The sequence below is a fragment of the Amphiura filiformis genome, chromosome 1 (assembly GCF_039555335.1).
Source record: "Amphiura filiformis chromosome 1, Afil_fr2py, whole genome shotgun sequence".
Lineage (NCBI taxonomy): Eukaryota > Metazoa > Echinodermata > Ophiuroidea > Amphilepidida > Amphiuridae > Amphiura > Amphiura filiformis.
In genome coordinates, this window is record NC_092628.1 from 34,188,655 (window position 1) to 34,212,458 (window position 23,804).

Here is a 23,804-nt window from a genome sequence, read left to right on the forward strand (position 1 = left end):
TCGTTTCGTTTCGGCGAATATAATAAGCCGTATACTCCGGGATGAATTGCTGTTTTGACACATATTATGCACTCTAAAATGCCGTAGAAAACAGTCCGAAAACGTAGGCATTTATAGTCTAGACGTAGTAGACATAACCTAAGGTTCAAATATTCAAAATATTCAGATCAAGTCGCATCGCATCATATCATGGTTTAGGTTTGAAATTTGTTCACTAATTTTGACATATCTAAAGGAATGAGTTAGGAGGCGGTGGGTGTTTTGGCAAACAACGAAAAAGAGGAAAGCGATTTTTGGCAGACAATTCTAGAATTCGGGAATTCAACCCCATAATTTTCTCGTGAGATTTCCGTTATTCACGTCATTATTCAACCATTACTTTCTTACAATACATTGACTATATTGACTATAAGGTAGTGCGTCACACTAACAAAATACAAAAGCATAATAGTTCTGCTTCATATTGTCAATATTTCATCATTTTTATATTGAAAAAAGCGTACGATGTAAACATGGTACTAAATAATAAAAGATTTTGCGTGTTTTCTCAAATTGTTTTATTGTGGAATGTCGTGGGCTCCAAAATGTCCTGTTATTGCCATATTAATATTATTGTAGCATATACATAAATAGTATAAATACTCGCGTGTATGGCAAATATTTTGCATAATAAACGAGAAACCTGGTTTCTCGATCGAAAGAGAACACTTTTATTAAAAACTCGAGAAACCATGTTTATCGAATTTGAAGCCAAGTTGTTGTAAAACGTTGTTTCTCGACAAACCCTGTTCTGTGCGGACACCGAGAAAGCAGACGTGTTTCGCACCAAAAGAAAACACTGAGGTTTAGGTCGATTTTGGTTTGGGTTTTGGGGGGGGGATTTTGTTGTTGTTTTGGTGGATTTTTTTTTTTTTTTTTTTTAACCTGGCCTTTTTTGGTTTTGTTTTGGTTTGTTATTTTTTACATCTGATACAGCGATTTTGAGAAATTGCATAACAAGCTCGTATAAGACTATAATTGTAACTTGTAAGAGTATTATTATTTATTATTATATTATTATTATTATTATTATTATTATTATTATTATTATTATTATTATTATTATTATTATTATTATTAATTTTAATGTTAATAGTTGCGAAACAAAAGTGATAGAGAAAATTAATTCATCAATTTTACCCGTGTTTATCCTTGTTAAGGACGAGGGGCCTACGCACTCTACAACATCTTTGACCAACTCATGCACTCTTCGGTGCTTCCTGTTGCCCATAAAAGGAAACAGTCAGATGTGATGAGTTGCCAGTCTGATAAAATAACTAGCGTAGTGGTGAAACTTCACTAAAACGTGAGCAAATCTCCTTCGTGTTTAGATGGAATTGTTTATGACGAACAAAATTCAAAATGCCTAATGAACTTTTTACCCACTTTACCATGTTTACGCAAAACTGGTGTTTTATGGAATAAAATAGAATGATATATGAGATTTTGCGCTTTGATCATATGAATACATTCTGCTCCTTGAGATACATTTCGTTTCTTGATCAGATATGTGAGATACACATTCTGAGGCTCCTTGATGAGATATATGAGATACATTCTTCAGATATATGAGACACTGGTGGCCAGAATGGAGTCAAGTGACTCTCAAAGTGGAGTAAACTAACGCTGACTCTCAAAAGGAGTCTCCTGACTGTCACAAGAGAATCAATTGACTCTACCCGTGGAGTCAATTGACTCTACCTGCGGAGTCAATTGACTCTACCTGCGGAGTCGTATACGACGCGGTAGTTATTTGGTACCGACTCTCAACTTAGTCGCACCTGACTTTCACTACAGAGTCAATTGACTCTACCCGTGGAGTCAAATGACTCTACATTCAGAGTCGTCGTCGAAGCGGCATCCCTAGAAACGACCCATAATTCCACAGTGCAGTTTTCCAGTTCAGTGGATTAGAGTAACGTTAGAGAAAGTGGTCAAATGACCAATCACCAGTGATCACACTCAGCTACACTCACCACATGGGTGCTCACCATGTTCACTATGCACCCTGGCCGCCCGAGATCAGGACTACCAGAGCGTGTGCTGCTATCTAAAGAGGATGGACCGTGTATATGCAGTCTGCCGGTTGCGTAGGCTTTTAATCACCGCAACTGACATGCTCCTGTGACTGCATTGACGTTAACCAGTGCGGTGGTAAACAACATATTTTGGGGACTACATTAAGTTAAAAAGCAATCAAATTAGAATAAAAATTCCTTGATTATCAAGATTATTTTAAACCCCGACTTTAAATCGTCGTAATCGACCACACAGCGGCCGAGATGTATACGAATACGTTTTATACACAATTTGGCACAGAAACGGTGCCCGGGAAACGGTGACGAAAACAGAACTCAAAAATCACCGTTTCTTGAATTGTGCCTCTCCCGATTTCAGATTTGGGTTGAGACAAGTTTTCTAGAAATTCAGAGAAAATTGCAGGACGAGATTGCGAACGAAAGGGAAGCACGTTTTACTGTCGCTATTTAAAATCTCAGCCCAGTAAATTCATGGGCCACGCAGCGGGAGGTACATGCTATACGTTTTGTACGCAAAACATGTTCAATTTGGCACAGAAACCGTGGCGAAAATAAAGGTCAAAATACCTTTCTATTATAAACCTCCAAATTTCATATGTAGGTTGAGATATGTTTTCTAGAAATTCACAAAAAATGCAGGACGACAGGTATTCTACTTTCGCTATGGAAAATCTAAAATTCGATCTCAATGGGAAACACAACGGGCGCCTATTCATGCTAATACGTCTTGTACACAAACTGCTCAATTCGGCGCAGAAACCGTGAAATTAACAGAAAATTGCAGGACGATGCGTATTTGTGAGCGAAAGAGAAGCACTTTTTACAATCCCTATGGAATATCTAGATCCACTTGTTAGACTACACTTGTTAATTGGCAGTGGCGTAACCAGTGGGGTGGCTGGGGGCAAGCTGCCCCCCGGGCACAAAAAAACTGGGAAGAAGAGCAAAAAATTGGGAAGAGGATGGGGAAAGAAGAGAAAAAAGAGGGAAGAAAAAGGTGAAAGAAGAAAAGAAAAAAGAGGGAAGAAAAAAAGGAAGGAGAAGAGAAAAGGGAAGGGGAAGGGGAAGAGAAAAGGAAAGAAAGAGGAAGAAGATCTATAGGGTCCTACTACTTTCATTGTGAAATTTGTTCTCTGAAACACTGATTTTTAGCTTCTAATATGCCAAAACCAGGAGCTTCAGGGGCTCTGCCCTTGACCCCCTGCCAGGGCTTTGCCCTGGACCCCACCAGGGGCCCTAAGGCGGGCCCCTGGACCCCACCAGTTTAATGCTTCGCGGCAAGCCGCTCGCACATAAATACTACGATTTTTTTTTCAGAAATTGGGAAATTTTACAATCTTGCCCCCCCGGAAGGTCAGGTCTGGTTACGCCCCTGTTAATTGGATCTGGTTACGTTCACAAAAAAGTGCAAACAAATTGAAAACGTGTGGCATTGTTGTCTTTCTGATATTTTGTGAGTTATTACAGAGATTTCTTAGAATTATTTTTCCAAAATACACACAATTTTATCTCCCGTTTTATTCACGTGGCGTGAACACCAAATTAATTGCACAACGCATCAACGCTGATAGATCTTTCATGCCGATACCGTTCACCTGTGAGGAAACGAATATAGGAACATAACAAAAGCAAGATCCGAAATCTGTGTTTAAAAGCTACGAGCGTAAAATGTCTCATTTGCAAAACAAGGAACAACTTTCATAAGTTGTGGCTTAGGAGCAGAGCACGTATCTTACACTTCCCATAATGCATTCCTTCCATTTCAATTTTCTCTACTGATTTGCTATGTTGTGACAATATTTCAGACAATTTCATCCCAAACTGAAGGTAAATTTTGCTATGTTAAGAGCCAGTGCGCGCGAAGCGTACAAAATTTTGCAATTTTATCATATTTTGGTCCAAAACATTCAGCTGAACATTGGGTTTGGAGGCTAAAAAGGAAGATGCACAAAGCAATTTTGGGGCCCAAAATTTTGGCCCAATGGTAAATTCGGCCCTTGCCCAATGGCTAATCTCCATTGGTGCTAATGAGGGACGCGGTGCGGAGGGGTGATGGGATATGCGGACATATTTTGTCGATCTCCCATTTCAATTTGAAAAGGTTCTGTTATGTCACCCTCGGAGAAGACAAACTATTCAAATTTCTTCTTCTTTTTTTTTTTGGTCATTTTTGACAAGAACCTATTCATTTTTTTAAATGACGAGGCAATCTTATCAAATTTGATGAGTTTCTTGTCATTTTGATGAGAAAAATCGATTAATTTTGAAGAAAAGAGAAATCTGTTATATCGTCCTCCGAATAATCATACTTGTCAAATTTGAATAGATTATATTCATTTGTGAGGAGTTAATCTTTAAAGTATATCTTTCTATTACATCCTTAGATTTCTTTATTGGATGCATGGATAAGACAGATATGTTTTCATTGTTGTTTGCAAGTCAATATCTTGAATGCTGAATAAACACTTATTAAACTTTGTATAATTATGTTTTTCTATTATACACGTCATGAGACCTTTTTTATTTTTATTCACTGATATAATGATTTTATTCAGTTCCTGACAAATCAGCTGCATGAAATAATAGATTTGTGTTTATTCAGTATGCTTGAAGGGTTTGATATGTTGAGAGCGGTTGAGAGTTACACGGTCAAACATCAATGTTAATCACGTCAAAGACATGGATTATTCCCACTTGGTCCAATCCCATTTGGTCCAATCCCACTTAGTCCAATCCCATTTGGTCCATTCCCACTTGGTCCATTCCCACTTGGTCCAGTTCCCACTTGGTCCAATCCCATTTGGTCCAATCCCACTAGGGCCATGTCCCACTTGGTCCATGTCCCACTAGGGCCATGTCCCACTAGGTCCATGTCCCACTAGGGCCATGTCCCATAGGCTTACATGGTTTCTCTGAAAGAACTGTACCATAAAGTGTTATGCCCAAATCAAAGACTTGGTAAATAAAACGAAAACACATACTGTGTATGCATTGGCACAGTAAACCTGCTTTCATACTTATGAATTTTGAAAATTGACTGTTTTGTTCTTGCGATATAAGATTTTATGAAAATGCGTCAATTTCCATCTGTTCCACATATTCAAATTCCCAGATCCACTCGACTTTCATTTGGTATTTCAGTGTGCCGCGCGGAGCGCCTCGATTTTGGGATCTAATAAGATGTACGTAATTTTATTTTTTATATCATTATAGTTTTGGTTGAATGAACGAAAATGGGCCAAACTATTAGTTTTGGTGCTATGAAAATTTCAAATTTTCCCAAATTTTGGCTAAAGAGCTACAATTTGCCTAAAGTAAACAATGGGACTGTCTGAAAATGGGACTCTTGACTGCTGCACACGTTCGTACCACCTTTTCTTGAAAGTGTCCCGCCTTCCATTCAAATATCAATCAACACTCTCAGAACATTGGTTAAAAATTTTAACCAACTTGGTTAAAATTTTAACCAACCATGTATTTACAGGTGAACAGCCCAACAGTTGGTTATATTGTTAACCAACCTGGGTTGGTTAACAATAACGACAGGTTGGTTAAAAACATTGACCAACTACTGGTTAACATTACGGTAACCAACCAGTTGGGCAAAGCATGTTGGGCAAAATGGGCAAAATATAACCAATAGTTGGTTAAACGCTATGAATGGGAAGTTCATTTCATTGTTCATATTTTAACCAATTGGAGACATTTGAAGGTAGGAAATTATATTATAAACATTTTATCGGGTATAACACTTACATTAAGTGTGTGCGAGGCCAGACTGTGAGCAAGACTTATGATGCTTTATCGACGACAGCTACCACCACAACCGGTAAGCTTAAGTTTTCACACTTTTAATAACATTCAAAAACCTTTTATGATAACTTACTGCAAATATTCTAACATAATGTGATTTAGGCCTAAGTGTTGACAAAACATTTGGCAAAAAATATTACAATAACATTTTAAAAACATTTTACAAATATTCTTGTATATTTTTGTAGTGTGTTTCCATAAAAACGTTTTTAGAACGTTTTCATGATCTTTATATAACCCGACATTTAATGTTATTAAAACGTTTTTATCAAAACCAAAAACCCAAAATATAACCGGCATGAAACGTTTTTAAAACCGTAACGTTTTGTGTTTACTGGGTAATTTTTTCATGACATACATAATAACATTATGTGTATAGTCAAGAAATAAGTTAAACTTCGTAAGCCATGCTGCAGAATCGGCCTAAATGCAATTTGATCGGGAAAGAGTTCATGTCATAAAGGAGTGCACATTTCAAAATTGCTCAAATCTTGTATAAGCCATGTATCGTCTGATCATAACGATTCAAAAAATAATAAAAGGTATGGTTTGACCTATCTGAGATATAAGGGGTCGAAACGTACAAAACGCTCCGTTTTTCATTAAAAAAAAAACCTATTGTCTCTAATTGTTCGATCTTTGATTCCAATTTTGAATTAAAATAACAATAGTTTGTACTATCCATCAGGATGTCTCGTTACATAGGGTATGGCATTTGACACTTTTGCCTACAATGTATAAGCTAAACTATAATTATTAGAGACTACTTTTGTGGTTCTAACCTATTTGAGTATGTTACCCATACATCCTGGTATTACCGCCTCATCCTCGACCTTCCTCGGGAGGGGAAACAGCCAAAGCTTTTTTTTTTATTAGCCTTAACTCCAGAACCGCAAGACCTATGGAAAATATAAATGTTATTGTTAATATCTCCCTCGATTCATTTCCTTTAAGTGTTAACACAAGAAAATTATGTGATAAATTTGGTTCCACAAAATTAATACTTTCAGAACGCGGGAAGATAAAAAGGGTTCATCAATTATTTTGTTTCTCTTTCACGACCACAAAATGTGATGGATCTAAGATCTTACACTATAATGGAACGAACAAGCACCTTACCTGATCTAACGAACTTGATTAAATTTTATTTAAAAAATGACTGCTTCGTGTATGGCTATACAAGCTATAAAAGAAATCGTACATACGGTATTATAATATTTTTACATCAGATTTTCTGCTTTCGCGAACAATGATGCATTTCAAATCTTCCTTTCGTACAATTCCGAGATAGCCACTATAGTAAAAAAAAATGAGTCTGACCCCTGGCGGGACTCGAACCCGCAATCTTCGGTTTAGGAGACCGACGCCTTCTCCATTAGGCCACAGGGGCTGTCTGCAGGCCTTGACAAAGCAGCGACCTTTGACACGCACAATTCTGAGGTATGTCCAAAATGTATTATTCATCATCATCATCATCATCATCATTTTTTTTTTAATTCACCTTGTTTTTAAAATGGACACTTTTAAAAACCCTTCCTGACAATATTACTATTGTTCCAGCATTTTGAGTAAAGAATAACAAAATTCAAATGTGATGGAAATCCTAAAAAAAACTACGGCCAAGTTTTTCGGTTCTCCACCGCATCTTCGGCTTGCAGCTATCATGATACCCTATGGTTTTTCGATCAAAAAAAATATAGCTTTGTTTCCTGGGGATAGTTATTATCACAATTGCGATAATATTTTCAACATCTTGAACATGGCTCTCTTTTCCTTCCAAAAAAAAAAGCAAAATTGGCTGCTTTCAAATATAACTTAACTTTTGTAACAAATTAAAAAATCAATTAACCAAGACAATGAAAAGAAATAATAAGCATTTACTTTCAATATATAGGCAGAAACTCAAAGTCGTGCAGAGTGAGAAAAGGTTATTTTCTTAGACGTACATATGGGGTTGAACATTGAATATCCAAATTTAAATGGGCGAAACTTCTCATAATGCGGGACGCGGAACTGATTTTCCATGCGAGCCACTTTTAGTTTTTCAAAACTATAAAACAAAAATTTAGTGAACCAATAGAAAAATCAGCATTCACTCAGATTCTAATAACAGTGATACTAATAAAGGTTTCAAAATAATGTTGCATGACTTGCATCCAATATAGAAATGAAAATAGCGACGAAAGGAATCATAAACTTGAAGATGAAGGGGAATATTTTTTGAGTTTGTAAAACTTATTTTTAAGTTTGCAATAAATATTTCAAGTTTGCATGTCTCTCATGGTACACCGTATTGGAAGTAATTAAAAACTCACAATTTTGTTCACGCAATAAAATCCAAAGATTGGTCTTATTGTTAATTATCATGATAATACACTGCTCATGAAGTTAATTGAATTCTCAGCAATAAAATCAAAGGAGTGGTTTAATCTTGGATTGTTTTCTCATAAAAATAATGTAAGTTTTATTAAAATGAAATGCTGCACGAAAGGTCGCATACTGCATGGTCAAACTTACAAAACCATCGACTGTCCAGCTTGTAGACTGGAGGAAAATGTCAAATATTAAATTATATGTTCTTGTATTAATGCTTTTGGCTTTTTTGAGTAAAAGTTGGTATCCTAGCTATCTTACCTAATTTGAATCTGCTGAATTCAAGGGATACCAAGTTTTATGTGAGTCTATAACCCTCAAAATGACCCCTAAAATGACCCCATAGTGTTATACGGGGTCAACAATAATATTAAACCTGTTCCGATCTGATCCTAAGAATCACAAAGCTGAATTTTAAACTTTACAATTTATTAGTTTGCGTGAGCGCGAGTACGATCCGCGACCTGTGTTGCGGAGGTTTGTGCCAAAAAGGATACATGATACGCATGTGAAAAGTTGTAGCCTCTCACCCGCAATATAAGCTAGTATACTCTAATTTTCGTAATATCTTGGACCAAATTCTATAGCTTCAGGGTAGAACTGATAAACTGCAATTGCATACTGACCTATTCTTTTGAATATAATACTGGCAAAAGCTTGAACTTTCCCCAATTCAGTTTGTTTGAATATTTATAATGAGCGGCGTAGCCAGGACTTTCAACTGAGTGGGTGCATGACAGCCCGGCATTTGGTCACATTTTATCACTATGATCAAATATTTTTAATATATTTTATGGTAGGCCTATAAGAATTATTCTATAGTAAATCAGTTATACCAAGTAACTGATGAGGCATAATGCAGGATATGAGAACTACCTGCCGATTGGCCAAAAAGAAGTTTTCATTATCAATAATTTGGACCAATCATCAACATTGTTAAAATAATTTCACCACGCAAAAACATTGGGTGAATTATGTGCAAAGCTCCATTCTGATTGGTGATTAAAGTAATGATAGGCCTATAATGTAATTGACCAATCAGAGGCAACTGAACTTAGATCAGCAGGTAGTAGGGGTTAATCATCTTCCTATCACAAGGCGTGGCTTTTTACTTCCGCAAATGGTCGAAGTGGTATATCATCTCTTCTCAAATTGTGACTTAGGTCCCGACATTTAAAGCAGTCTCATCCCCCTGGTTATATACAGGTCATGAAAACCTTTTAAAACGTTACATATGAAAACGCACTATAAAACTAGTTCTAAAATGTTTTCAAAATGTTATTGTAAAATATTTTTCAAAGAACATTAGGCCTATGTTAGAATATTTGCAGGAGGTTATAAAAATGTTTTTAAAACGTTTTTTACACTTTTTCTGGCAACCTTTTCTAACCTTTGGCGAATGATGTCGAAAACGTTTTGTGTTTGATGCCACATTCTTTTTTATTTGAAAATCCAGCAAGTCCGTGCCAAAAAAGATAATAAAGATTTAAAAAAAAATAGAATGCGATATTCGTTTCTTCCATAAACGTGATTAATATCCTAGCATTGTCGCACCCCTCCACAACCCCATGTATACCGTATTAGAGATAGTCACAAGAACAACCCAACCCGAGAACCGCGAAATCTAGTCCTATATAAATACGGGCCGTTGGAATTTTCGATATTTGTCACTTACGTTAGAGGGGAGGGGGTTAGCCTTCTAACGAAAGGACTTTCGTTTATAGGGCTTCATCGAACCGTTGGGTTGTTCCCTAACATGCCCGGGAATCATGTAAATCGAGGAAAATGCTACAGATACGAATCGATTTGGCTAGAAATGTTTTGAATTACATAATAAATTAATAACATTTTGAATTCAGTTTGATAATAAATAACACTGTCATCACCCGGTGTCACCAGCATTCACCACCTTCCCATTGTTGCTATCTACTGAAGATCGCTTCATCGATGAAGTAATGCAACAGCTTCTGGAATTACGCACGTTCCTGGGCATATTCAGGTGCCTGGGCATGTTCACTAAATGGCTTTACGCCCTCTTCACAGATTCATCCATTATGGTCAGTGGTTATACATAATTTACGTCATATCAAAATCAGTGTATAAAATATTCATTTGTTACGTATATAATGGATGGTATAGCTAATGAAAAATGACAGGTTGATGCTAAAAACATGGAGTCGAATTTACATGGAGATGGACGCTGAAAAATGATTTTGTTCTCCGTCGAAAAACTGGAATAAAATGGGATGACATGCGATTACAATGGACTTACGTGAAGTTAAGATGTAGGTCTATTCACACGGTAAGTCGGTGCCAGTTGGAGTGAAATGTTTCATGTTTTGGTTTTGTGTGAACCTGAGTGAGGAGTGAGAAGTGTATCAGAGCTGTGCATGTGTAGTCTATGTGTTTAAATTTAAAATGCATGTGAATGGAAATTAGAAAAAAGGTGAGGAGATGAATTTGAGTGTTTTATAAATTACAAATCAGTGCATGATGATATCATGATATTGATTTACCTGGTAAAAAGTATTAAATAAAACCAGGTACAAAGTATTAAAATAAAAGGGAAATTTAATATATGACATATGTACTGGTAATCGGTATTTTTATCCATCCTCCATCCGTACTTTAGGGGTTTTAATTATTATTTAATATCATACCATGCCATCAAGTATAGTTTCCTGTCGGTTTTCATTGGATAAGCGCCCAGCCAATTTACTGACGTGACATGATATTGGTCTATCTGACGTATCATACCTGCTGAGTGTGTCACATGCACGTTTTGACGCACCGTGTCGTGTAAACGGACATGATGCGCGGCTCTGCATGACAACTCGCACAGCAACGATTATTTCATAACAATCATGGCGCTTCAATAATCGGCTACAAAGCTGTATTGAAACACGGATTTCACTGAAATTTGCCACTCCAAATGATACAGAGAGCTTTTGGGTTTCAATGGTCTCAGCAAAGTTGAGTTGGTGTGGAAGCAGAGTGGTGTGGAAGATGATCATGTAGACGGGTTTGAGTAAAATTGTTCCAGCCAAGAATATTTTTTTTCGTTATGTGAGATTATTTGTAGGGTTTATAAAATCGTTATTAGGTCCAGTTTAATTAGGGGTGATACGGATTACATCTAGTCTCGGAGTTCGTATCAAACTCCTCAACTAGATAATCCGTTTCACCACCTAATAGTAATACCATAACCCTAGACAGTAACCCTAAAATATAATTATATTAACCCCATATAATCCCTTAAAAATAATGGTGAATATAAAACCCCAAAACGAATGAAGAGCTGCAATTGTAAAGAATGCCCATAAGGTTGCACATCCGAATATTCAGTCCCAGAACAAAATCTTCATTTACTGACATAATCATGTTCATTCTTGGCCTGAATTGTTTCCATTTAAAATCTTCAAATGGCAAACTGGACAAAAGAAGCACATGGTCCCACTTCAGAGCTTTTTAATCCCCTATTCATGCTGCATTCATCCTGCTACTTGAGTGTTTGGACAACCGGAACAGTTTTTACAGTTCTTTTGAAAAAAATCTGGCCCTCGTCCACTTTTTTTTCAAAATCAGCCCCCCCCCCCCAAATCCTGGTTATGGGCCTGTTAGTGAGTAGAAGGTTCGACAGAGCTGTCAACTGTCACACATGTGGGCGCTTTCTCACGTTCACACACCAAGTAAAATCACATATGCCAAGATATTTAAATTCCGCGCGTTGTCAAAATATTGTTGCTTTTCCCCGCCCTTCTCAAACTCCATAATGAAAATATAGGGGCTCAGCAATTAAAAATTTTAGTCAGCAAACGATATTTCCATCATGGTATGCCCCTCGACCATATCTCAATACAAGCAGTTCCGAAATGTGAAATTCAATTATTTAGCTAATATTTGAAATTTGAGGAGCTGATCACAGCCAATTTAACATGGAGATACAATGTCAGTGTGCAGCAAGAAAATACTGATGAAGATGTCGATGTTAGCCATATTGGTGAGTAATATATATATAAACCTTTTGTTTTGATCACATTTTAAAGATTTTTAGTTAATTTTACCACTATTTTGTAAGTATATCATGTTTCATAAACAATTTTGATAAATGTTGTAATCCAAATTTTATGTTGACATCGACAACTTTTTCTGATGTCGACAACATGTCAACATAATTGAGGGCGAGATGGCCGAGTTATTAAGGCGTTGTGCTGCCGGCCGGGAGATACGATTGACGAGGGTTCGAGCCTTGGGCTTGCCTTCATAGGTGAAAATTCTCTTCCCTCCCAAAAAGTTCCTATATGGTCGGGAATCCTTCAATTAAGTTCAGTTATTTAATTTCAGAATTTAATTGAAGAATTTCTTCTCGCCCCCATACACTGCTTAGCACATGCAGATATAGGTAGTGTATACATGTGCTTCGTCCGTGATTCGGAAGTCACGTAAAGTCGTTGGTCCCATGTACAGGAAGAGTCAAACCCTGTGCATGTTAAGTGTCAGAGCTATTCGAAAAGAGAAGGGGGACCATCCCCGGTTCTGATATCTGCAATCAATCCTAGGTTCCAGGATCGTGTATAGGTAAAAAACTGTGCACGTTAAGCCCGTGCGACAATACTCAATTTGAGGTATGCACATATATAGGAAGAAGAAGAATTGCATGTCGATGACAGCACTAGTATAAGGGGGTTTTAACACTACATTCTTAACCATTGCGGGTGGTTATACTCTTACACATACATGTATACAGCATCTCTTTGGAAATTTGGTGCCCCAAGTGATGCATTTTTTCCAAAATTGGTCCAATTTTGGGCCAAATATTCCTTGAATTGACTAAAAATAATTGCAAAATTTTGTGCGCCAAATCTTTGTTTCACTGAGCCAAAACCATGACATACAACCTCTGAGTAAACACAGTATGTACGTATACATGTACCTGGGTAATCGTCCTCAAATGCAGACATTTATTGCATTTAATTCTGCAAACTAGGATGCAAAGATGCTAGCATGGACCAGATATTCCCTGTTCGACGCTATGGATCCCTTATTGTGGTAGGTAGTACCAAACTTGTCACTGTTCCTTATCAAAATATTTGTGCAAAAAATATACAAACGAAAAGGAAAACACCTTTATAATAGGGCCATTCAATATTTATGCCAGGAGGGAGTGGGAGTCCTGATAAAGTTCTGTTTAACTGATTACTGTCCAAAAGTGAATCGAAATAACATTTAACCTTGATGCAAGTGACTTTTTCTGATCCAAGGCTTCCATATCTTCAACAGGAATGATCCTTTACAACATTCTAAACATGTTGAAAATCTTTATGACCCTATAAAAGGTCAAATTTTGAAATTGGTCCAATCGAGCTCAAATTTAATAGGAATAATCCTTACAATATTCTAAAGATGTCAAAAAACATTTATGACCCCAAAGGTCAAAGTTGAGGGGTCAAAGGTCAAATTTTAAAATTGTTCCAATTGAGCTCACAAATTCAACAGGAATGATCCTAAAGACATTCTAATTTCTAAACATGTTAAAAACATTTGTTTTTTTTACTTCTGTTTAAGTAATCACAAAAGCAGGCAGTCACAAAAGCAGGCGAGATTCGTGGTTCGAGAACCGCTTTGTTTAGGTATGTGATTATTCCGATATTATGAAGCTGTCAGTTTGATTGTTCTTGCATAAGAAAACATACAAATAAAGCAAGCAAAAAAAACCACCAACAAAACAAAAGAAACTAGAAGTGTCCTGTGTCCACAAATACAGTCATTTTGACCTTTGACCCTAGAGATAGACACACAAATTTGTGACCAACCCATAAGGCTAATGAAATAAAATAAAATGATTAGTTTCCCATCACATTTTTTTTCAGTGAAATATGAGGTCATGATTTCATTATTCATTATTTTGGAAAATTTCATTATTGTAAAAACCTTCATTTACATGGCGGGGCAACACAACAATATTTTTTTTTTGCCTAATGTCAATGTATGTGTATATTTTCTGTTTCTTGCACTTTTGCAAAAGGACAGAAAAAATGACCAATTTAAATTATAAATTGAAGGGGGGACCTTATCATGCTTTATGGATTTAACTTTAGTGTTAAACATTGCAAATGCTTTAAAAACAGATTAAGTTGGTTGAATCACCAGGCTTTGCAATTTTTGGCATTTCAGGGGGGGGGGGAGGGCAGATTTTTGTCAGATTGAAAGAGTGGAAAGAGATTTTTGGCTAAGCAAAAGGGAGGCAAGATATTTTTGGCACACATTCATGGGGTACTTTTCAAAACATTTAGTAATATGCAAAATATCCTCCTGGGCCGATATTCATAAAGCCTTGCTAAATTAGCAACCAACTAGTGCTTAGCAAGATGCTAAATCCACTAGTTGATAGCTACGTAGCAATCAACTAATTTCTTATTCATAAAACCTTGCTAAACACTTTGCTAACTAGCTATCAACTAGAAATATTTAGCTGATAACTTATTTGGGTGTTTTGGGTGCTATGGCCTTCAACAGTTGTGTAACATCTAATACAATAGGCTTATATAATACATGTCTATTATACTTGAGCTCTGAACCACAGTCAAAATGATCAAAATGTAATGACTCATTGCTGATGGTCTTCATTGAGATTTCGTTAATAAAATTACATGTGTATTTTGTAAGCTATATAGGCCTACAAGGTTGTTACGGCAAATTAAATTAAAAAAGATACTCTGAACAAGTAAAGTTCATATACATGTTAAGTCCTTGGTTTGTTGTAAAAACATACTATACATACTATATTGCTTCATGCTCATTTAGCTTCATGAGCAACACTGTGTAAATAATATTAGATAATTTAATAGCATATGATATATCTTGCTTGTTGTCCTGACAAAAGCCAAGCATGATTTATCTTTATCAAATTGACATATAATTTGTTATTGAAAATAAGTCATGCATCTTTACCAAAGAGAACATTGGTAACATGTCTCCAAAATATATATTTTACGTATCAAACAATTGAACAGAATTGCTTCGATTGAACATATCTGCTTAACTAAAGATTACTTGCTATATCATAATCATTTTTCTTGTGCAAATTTGGTTAAACAATACTGGCTTATTTCAATGTTTATTCATTCACCCTAAATTTGTTGTGTGTTTTTAAGACAGTTTCTTATGTGTAAAACACACTGAAGACCTCAGAAACAGAATATTCTGAGAACATTATTTTTCATAATTGACAACAGTTAATATGAAATTAAAACAATAAATCATGTCAAACTTAGTTCAAAATCATTAAGACTAGTTGTCAACTAGTGACTTAGCGCTGCCCCAGATCAACTCTAAGTTTTGGCAAAATTTTAGAATGTTGCTAACTCTAACTGGGTTTTATGAATAAGAATTAGCAATCAGCTAGGCTTAGCAGCTTGCTAAAGTCAATTTTAGCTGTCAACTAGGCCTAGCGTGGTTTTATGAATATCAGCCCTGATCACTACACTTGTATTAATATATCTAGACAAAAGGTTTGCAAAATTTAGTTCCCAAACATTTGGCATGTGCTAAGGAGGAGAACAAGGTTTTTGGCAGATCAAGGGGGGGGGACAAGCAATTTTGGCAGGCGGAGGTAGGGGAGGGGCAAGGTTTATTTGGCATGCTAAGAAAGGGGGTAGGCATTTTTGGCAGGACATTTTAAAATTTGCCCACCCTGGGGGACAGATATTTTTTTACACAGCCTCTAAATTGAAGTTATGGGTGAGAAGGGGTCATTTGGAGATAATGGTAACTCATAAAAACACTTTTTTGCCCCAGGATTTATGCTCTTACAGGCAACATGCAACAGGGTCATAGCAAGGTCAAAAATATTGGGGCAGGCTGTCAAGAACTGGGGTCAGTGGCGTTGCTTGGGGGGGGGGGTGTGCATATGTCTAAAAAATTTCTACAATTTTTTTCTTTCCCCCCTTTTCCACTTTTTATGGCATTAATTTCACTCAAATTAATTCACTTTGCCTCCCGAATGCCCCCCCGAAAAAAATTCCTGGAGCCGCTACTGACTGGGTGGCCAAAATAATGTAAATTAACACAATAATTATAAACAAATATGTAACCAATTACTCAAAAAAACGTGGCTCAAAAATTGGGGCAGCCATGGCCTCCCTTTTGTCACTTTACTAAATGTCTATTCAGCAAGGTGTGGGTACATGTATTTTTGTATGTGGGTTAAAAGCCTCAGGAAGGTCACTCCAGTAAATTGGGTCTTGCAGGAGGATTTCCCAATGGGCAGCCTCATCCCAACATCATCTCCCACTTGATGCTATTTAAAAAATGGAATGTGTGTGGCACAGGTCTGTAATTGAAAGCAAACCATTTTAAATTTGGTATGGGTAACAAAAACAAAATTCTCTCACTGATATATCCTGTCAATTTACATCAGCTTCTGGGTGTTTGAATTGTGTGCTATAATTAATCTCAAAATAGGACACAAAAACACCCCAACATTGAAAGACAGGTTTTGTAGAACCAAGTTATAAACTGCTGCATTTTGTGAAGGGGAGGGGTAAAACTGAGTACATGTACAAGGGCAATTAAATATAGAGAGCCTTTGTAACAGAAGTTCTATCACATACATTTGTACAATGCCCTGGGACAATGCCTCATGGTGTGTATAATAGTTCTTGGCTTGAACTTTAGTTATGACCAAAAAAGTAAATGTCAAAATATTTATGTTACATTTTAAATCCTGGGGTAAAACTTGCATTGTATAACTGATTGTTTTTGTAAAGGGGAGGGGTAAAACTGAAAACTGATTACAAGGGCAATTAAAGATATGTGTAGATGGCCTTTGTAACATAAGTTCTATCACATACATTTGTACATAGCCCTGGGACAATGCCTCATACAATAATAGTTCTTGGCTTGAACTTTGGTTATGACCAAAAAAAGTAAATGTCAAAACTTATTATGCCATTCAAGACATGTATTTATGTTACATTTTAAATCCTGGGGTAAAACTTGTATAACTGCTTGTTTTTATTTACATCACTTGAATTGGGGTTGATGTGAAAAGAAAAAGGTCATTGCAAGGGGTCTAAAGAACAATGACATTATATTTGTTGAACCTGGGGGTAAACGTCTTTTGAGAAGTGATCCATGTAACAAGGAGTATTGTATGACATAAATCACAACAAATTGATGTGGAGAGTGCCTTTGTGATATGTTGCTGTTGCTAGGGGTCATAGGTAATACTAGTACATAGCTTCAAAGAATGTGTATTAGGTGTGCTTTTTAGCCTGTGGATAAAACAGTTAAAGAGGGGGAGGGAGATATCAGATACTAGATGTTAGTCTTGATTGCGGAATAAATAAAGTGAAGCTGGGATGATAAGGGACTGTTTTAACAGTGATTTTTGCTGGAAACTTGTCACAGGAACATACAATGTACAGGCAATAGTCAAAAGGTAAGCAGATGTCAGATACTTGATTTTATAAAAATAGGCATGTATACCTTCAGACCTTATACATCTATCGCAGAGCTTAATCTTGATGTCATGTTGGTTCATGGCCAAAACAGAAATGCTTGATGGTGTGTAGGATATGTTATATTGTAGTACTTGAAGCCATTGTTGGATACAGTTTTTACTAGTGAAAGTTGGAATCATGTTAATTTGGATGAAATATTATTGACTAGTTGAAACCATTGTAAAAAAAGTCATACATTTGTTATGCATATTTCATAATATTTTCACAATCAAGGTTTTTTCCAATTACCCAGGCCTACCCTTAAGGTTAGAATTGGCTTAGTATGATCAAATATATTGTGGTATGATGATCCCAATACACATCAGTAACAACTCTTTAATATTTGATGAGACTTGATTTTCTTGAATCAATCTGAAAAAGTATACATTTTAGGTTCAGGTTTGGAATTATCCCCTCGAGCCTTTGCCCCTGGCTGAACCTAATGCATGGTATGGGGGTATGGTGTTGACCCACTATAAGCACTAGATCATGGAAATCTTAGGGAACAAACCAAAAGTTGGATGATGTCCTAAAATGTACCTATAAATGAAAGTCCTTTTGTTAGGGAGGGGGTCCAAAGTCTGAATATGGGTGTAAAAACTAGTTACAAATCAGTCAGAGATGATCTTATTGGCATTGTGTTGTGCGTTCAAAAAGAGAGATGCCATCAAAGATAGACCATTAGTGGGAGCTAGTGGGTTTGCCTAAACAGGGATGGTCTAAAGTACCTTTATTTGGGGAACCCTGTTTTGGTTGTCAATTTGGAGGGTATACCATCCCTGCAACATGCATGCTTCACTTTTGCTTTTATAAAAGAATACTATTTCTGGTGTATCCATGAGATACAGAGGGTGTGCACACCCCTGGGTCTGTGCCTGAAACATGCATCGGTTCATTTACACTGCATTAAATTTGAAGTCCTTAACCCTTACCCTCCTGAATGCTACAAAATACTACTTGATATATGCGCTGTTAGTGCATGCATCCCGACGTGGTGTGATGACGCTAATCGCCTAAGTGATATATAGGCACGGTTTCGCTGGCCAGCGAAGCCCAAGACCCGTGGCAAAGTGTCGCCAACCGAGTGCTTGGCATGCGAGGGGTCTCCGGTTCGAATCCCACCCAGAGCAAACAACTTCTTTCCTTCTTTTCTCTCTTTATTCTTTTAGGTTACCACTATCGAAACTCAGTATAGGCTTCCTTAACCCTAACCCTCCTGAATGCTACAAAATACTACTTGATATATGCGCTGTTCGTGCATGCATCCCACGTGGTGCCCGGGACGTGGTGTGATGACGCAATCGCCCTAAGTGCTATATAGGCACGGTTTGGCTGGCTAGCGAAGCCCAAGACCCGTGGGCAAAGTGTCGCCGACCGAGTGCTTGGCATGCGAGGGGTCTCGGTTGAATCCCACCCAGAGCAAACAACTTCTTTCCTTCTTTTCTCTCTTTATTCTTTCCCTTCCTGTCGCCAAAAAGCCCTTAGGCGGTTAGGGTTAGGTTGAGTTTGAATTCTACAAAAGTTGCTTGGGTCCTCATTAGAAGTACATGAGCTTAGATGTAGCCTTCTGAAGTGGAGTTCAAAACATGAGGACTCGAGGTGTTTTTTACACAAATGAAGTCAAATTTCAAAATAACTGAAGTCGACCGGTCAGGCTCTGTGTAAAAAAGTCTGATACTTTGAACCGTTGATCATTATCAGAAGTACCATATATAAACAGCGTCCTTGTCTGCATGTGATAAAGGGGAAAGATAAAACAAAGTCCTGTTCTCTACTTATCAGGATCAATAGATATGAAATACATGGAATATTGATGAGTGGAATCAAGGTGTAGCTGCCTTATTATGATTTATTTGAAATTATTTCTGGTGAGAATTGTTGACCGGGATTGTTGGTTTATCTCTTGATTTCTTTGTCATTCCTTCTATTTTTTTCTTTCTCTCACTCTGTGGATGTAGCAGGCATGAGAATGGCTCTTGATAAATACCAAGTATTATGACACAACAGAGCCGAGCGTCAGAGGATGATTTAAGGAAGCCCCATCATGCACTGCGAAAGTGTTATCACTAGACTTTCAACTACAACTTTACTTTTCAAATCCCATTCAACTCTGTGAGTCTTCTGTGCAAAAGATGTTGTTTTAGAATTGTGCATGTGTCATTATTACTTGGTCGATTTCAGAACAAAAGTGATGTGTGTTTAAAGGTGAACCTCATTGAAAATAAAGTTATATATCAATGGAAAGCTTATGATATCAGGATATTAAAAATAATTTTTTCCGATTTTTTTCATGGCCAATAAAGCTGAAAAATTAAAAAAATGAATGAATTTTTGGTCTTTTTTAAGGCGCCCAAAAAGCACCCAAATCAATCGTCTTTGACCTTGAGAATGCTCGTGACGTAAGCTCAGGGTTCGCAGTCACGTGATCCTACTCGGAAACATGTAAACAAGACTTGCTTCCTGTACTTTGCAAGCTGCCCGGCAAGTCTGATTTTCACAATAAAGCTTGAAATGAGAAGAATCTTCAAGTTGCTGATTCCTATTATATTAGAAATAACAGAATTATTGTCAACACGAAAATGTTCCGTAAATTTTTGACAAAATCAGTCATAACTGGCTGGGTATAACTGGGTAATTGAGTTTGAATTTCGCGCTGGGATCAATTCCATGCGCAAATGATTGCTGCTACCGTATACCGTTCATGTCATGGACTGAATAAACATGATCGAATAACAAATTAAATAACTTGTTTGTGACATTCCCTATTCTTGATTCATTTAAAAATATCTGATTTTTAAAAATATCGTCTTGTAGTAAATCAAAAATTAATTAAAAAACCGCCGATTTCATCAAATCCAGCCCATAAAGGTTTTCATATTATAGCGCATTGCGGTAATACATTCTCCGGTACATTCTTTCCACACAATCACGATTGAAAGAAACAGATACTTTATTATAAAATAAATACAATTCAGGCTTAGTAGACTGTTATTTGATGGAATTCTGAAATCTGAATAAAATTAAAATATTGTCACTTGTGTCACGATTCTTTTAATGATACTACCATCAGTGTACTGAAAAAGTGAAACATTCATGTTTTATGGATTACCGAACACGATGCGTAAATTGCTGCTTTTATGCTGAAGAAATTACAGGCAGCCGCACCCGGCCGATCAAGGTGGGCAAACACAGCGACTCGCCGTCTCTCCGGTAGCACAAGTTCAAGTTGCGCCGTGTTTCAGCAGATTTGATCAATCGTTCCCTTATATTTGGAACATCTACAGGAATAAATTTTGCTGATGAAGTAGCAATAAGTTGGAAATATCAGAATGTGAATATCAAATCGGTCATTTTGTCTGCAAGTACAGTACGTACAGTCGCGGATACGGAACACTCGGCGACTGAGTGAGTTCACCCCGCCCGTATGTATCTACGAGTTCGCCTATCATACATGACCGGTTGTAAAGTTAAGAAATAATTAAAAATCCCGTACAGTGTACTTTATTCTATTCCTTCATTTTCTCATTGTGATAAGTTCATCTCAACTTGGTGTGACGATCTGAACTGGGAGCACTAGCAGTTATTTTTTGCAATCTGTTTTCATTCCGGTTCTTGGCGAATCTTCGCTCTTCGTGCTTTTTTACTGTAATATTCCCTGCATATCGTGGATGGCTTGGCCTATCCCAAATCACCCCGCCAGCACTTTTCCCATTTTTTAATCCACACACTTTATTCAGGAACTTCATTCTTGATTTGATCATGATGTTTCCTTCATGTTATTCTTATTTTATTGAAGATATTTTTCATGTAAAGTAAGTTGGCAATGACTGAGTTCGTGCATTGGCCCGATGCATGCCACAGTTAAATGCATGGACATTGTGTTTACAATCAAACCCGGAAGTAACTGTGTGTCCCCGTGTTGACGTCATCATCGAAAAGCGCCAATTTGAACGATTTCGCGTTTTTTGTAATTTAGGGGGTGCCAATATCCAATCTTTGCATGGATATTATGTATATCCTGGTGCGTTAGGCAAATAAAAAATATTCTTTTCTGCTTCCTGGCATCATAAGCTTTCCATTGATATATAACTTTATTTTCAATGAGGTTCACCTTTAAAGGATAATTCACACCTTCTGTAGATAACATAAAATGTGAAATCGACCAGCATCTTCACAGCGTTTTTTATGCAAATATAACTGTAGTAATTCAAATTTAACCATGCACTTACGTAGCATAGCAAAGCAGTGGTGTCATGTTACTCACACTGCTCGCCTGCTACACAGTAAACCCAGTGGGATGGTGGGTACTGGGTAGTACTTAAATCATCCTCTGGCGGAGCGTGTAACAGAGGGATGTTAAGGAACACTGTAGACCCCATGGTGGGTCCGTGGCCTTTGGGGGAGCTGTCGTTTTCTGCTTGTTTAGGTTGTCTCTACAGTGGCTTCCCCTTTCAAAATAAGAAATTGGGGATAATTCAAATGTCAAGGCAAAGTATTCCCACTTTTAGGCATATTTTCAAATTTTAGCACCACAGAAAAAATCCCCTCCCTCCCCCAACACACACTGCCCATGGAACCCAATCTTATCAAAGTCCTGCAGCAGCTTTTGAGCTTTGAACTCCTTTGTACTCATACCATCATACCTTATCATGTCCTGTATCATTGGGGAATCCCCACACAATTTTGTTTAAATATATCAAGTAAAGTTTCACACTCAGCGAGAAAATTTGCTTTCCTGGTATGCAGTTTAACTCAAATTTCCTGGTATTGTATGAAATGGTTCCTGAAGAAACACATGTCAGAGGGCATCCACACTGGTAAGTTCATTATGTCGGGCATTATGTAAGCTTTAAAGTGTATTACTATCCTGCTCTCTTCAACTAAGCCATTGTCCCCATAGATAGGCCATATATTATTACAAGTAAGCTTATTCAAAGATTTAGTTTTTTGATCAGGCCATATGGTACTATCTTGTCTATTTTGTAAATAGTGATTGACATGATAAAACATTTCATAAGCTAATGTGTTTACCATCCTTTAGGTTTACAGCCAAGTTTGCAAGAAGAAGCACCAAGATTGTTTCTAATGCACGTACAATTTGAATACCAGTACCAATTACGGATTATTGACTATCCATAGAGGTGAGTGTATATTATATCTATGTAAATAATGTGATATTTTATATAACGGTTTAATTACAGCAAATGCAAGACATTTCATATAAAGTAGGAAAATGAGATTACCTGTTGGCCAAAATGTCACTAATAATATAGGGGCCTACACTCAGTTGATCCTATCATGACTGTGATAACTTGGTTGTTTTTATGGTGACATCCCGCTATCTCTAAGGTCCGCTATCTCTAAGGTTCGCTATCTCTAAGGTTCGCTATCACTAACGTGTAAAGTCTATGGAGACAGAATCCCGCTATCTCTAATAGAGAAAAGGTTCGCTATACCTAAAAAAAGGTCCGCTACTTCTAAGGTTCGATATCACTAATTTAAAATAAGGTTCGCTAGTTCTAAGGTTCGATATCACTAATTTTAAATAAGGTTCGCTATCACTAATTTAAAATAAGGTTCGCTATCACTAATTTTGAATAAGGTCCGCTATCACTAATTTATTGAAGGTTCGCTATCTCTAAGGTTCGTTATCACTAATTCAAATAAAGGTTCGCTATACCTAAGGTTCGCTATCACTAATTTTAAATAAGGTTCGCTATCACTAATTAATTAAGGTTCGCTATCTCTAAGGTTCGTTATCACTAATTTCGATTAGGGTTCGCTATACCTAAGGTTCGTTATCACTAATTTTAAATAAGGTCCGCTATCTCTAATTTTAAAAAGGTCCGCTATCTCTAATGTTAAAAAGGTCCGCTATCTCTAATTTTAAAAAGGTCCGCTATCTCTAATTTCAAATAAGGTCCGCTATCTCTAATTTTAAATAAGGTCCGCTATCTCTAATTTCAAATAAGGTCCGCTATCTCTAATTTCAAATAAGGTCCGCTATCTCTAATTTTAAATAGCGCCCGCTATTCCT

At 36.9% G+C, this 23,804-nt stretch overlaps 1 protein-coding gene and 1 non-coding gene across 3 annotated transcripts in view; one reads left to right on the plus strand and one right to left on the minus strand.

Moving 5' to 3' along the window:
• Positions 1–7,207: 7,207 nt before the first annotated feature.
• Trnar-ccu (transfer RNA arginine (anticodon CCU)) lies at positions 7,208–7,281 on the minus strand. The gene has a single exon. It is a non-coding gene; the product is annotated as a tRNA-Arg (tRNA).
• A 3,131-nt stretch (positions 7,282–10,412) lies between these two features.
• Positions 10,413–23,804, plus strand: part of LOC140145997 (uncharacterized) — a 55,171-nt gene continuing 41,779 nt past the window's right edge. Inside the window, exons 1-2 of one of the 2 annotated variants that reach the window (XM_072167744.1) lie at positions 10,413–10,566; positions 22,809–22,908. The gene's annotated coding sequence lies outside the window, so the exon portion shown is untranslated. Of the gene's footprint in view, positions 10,567–17,481; positions 17,707–22,808; positions 22,909–23,804 lie in introns of those variants that run through there. The other variant, XM_072167750.1, reaches the window with a different exon arrangement.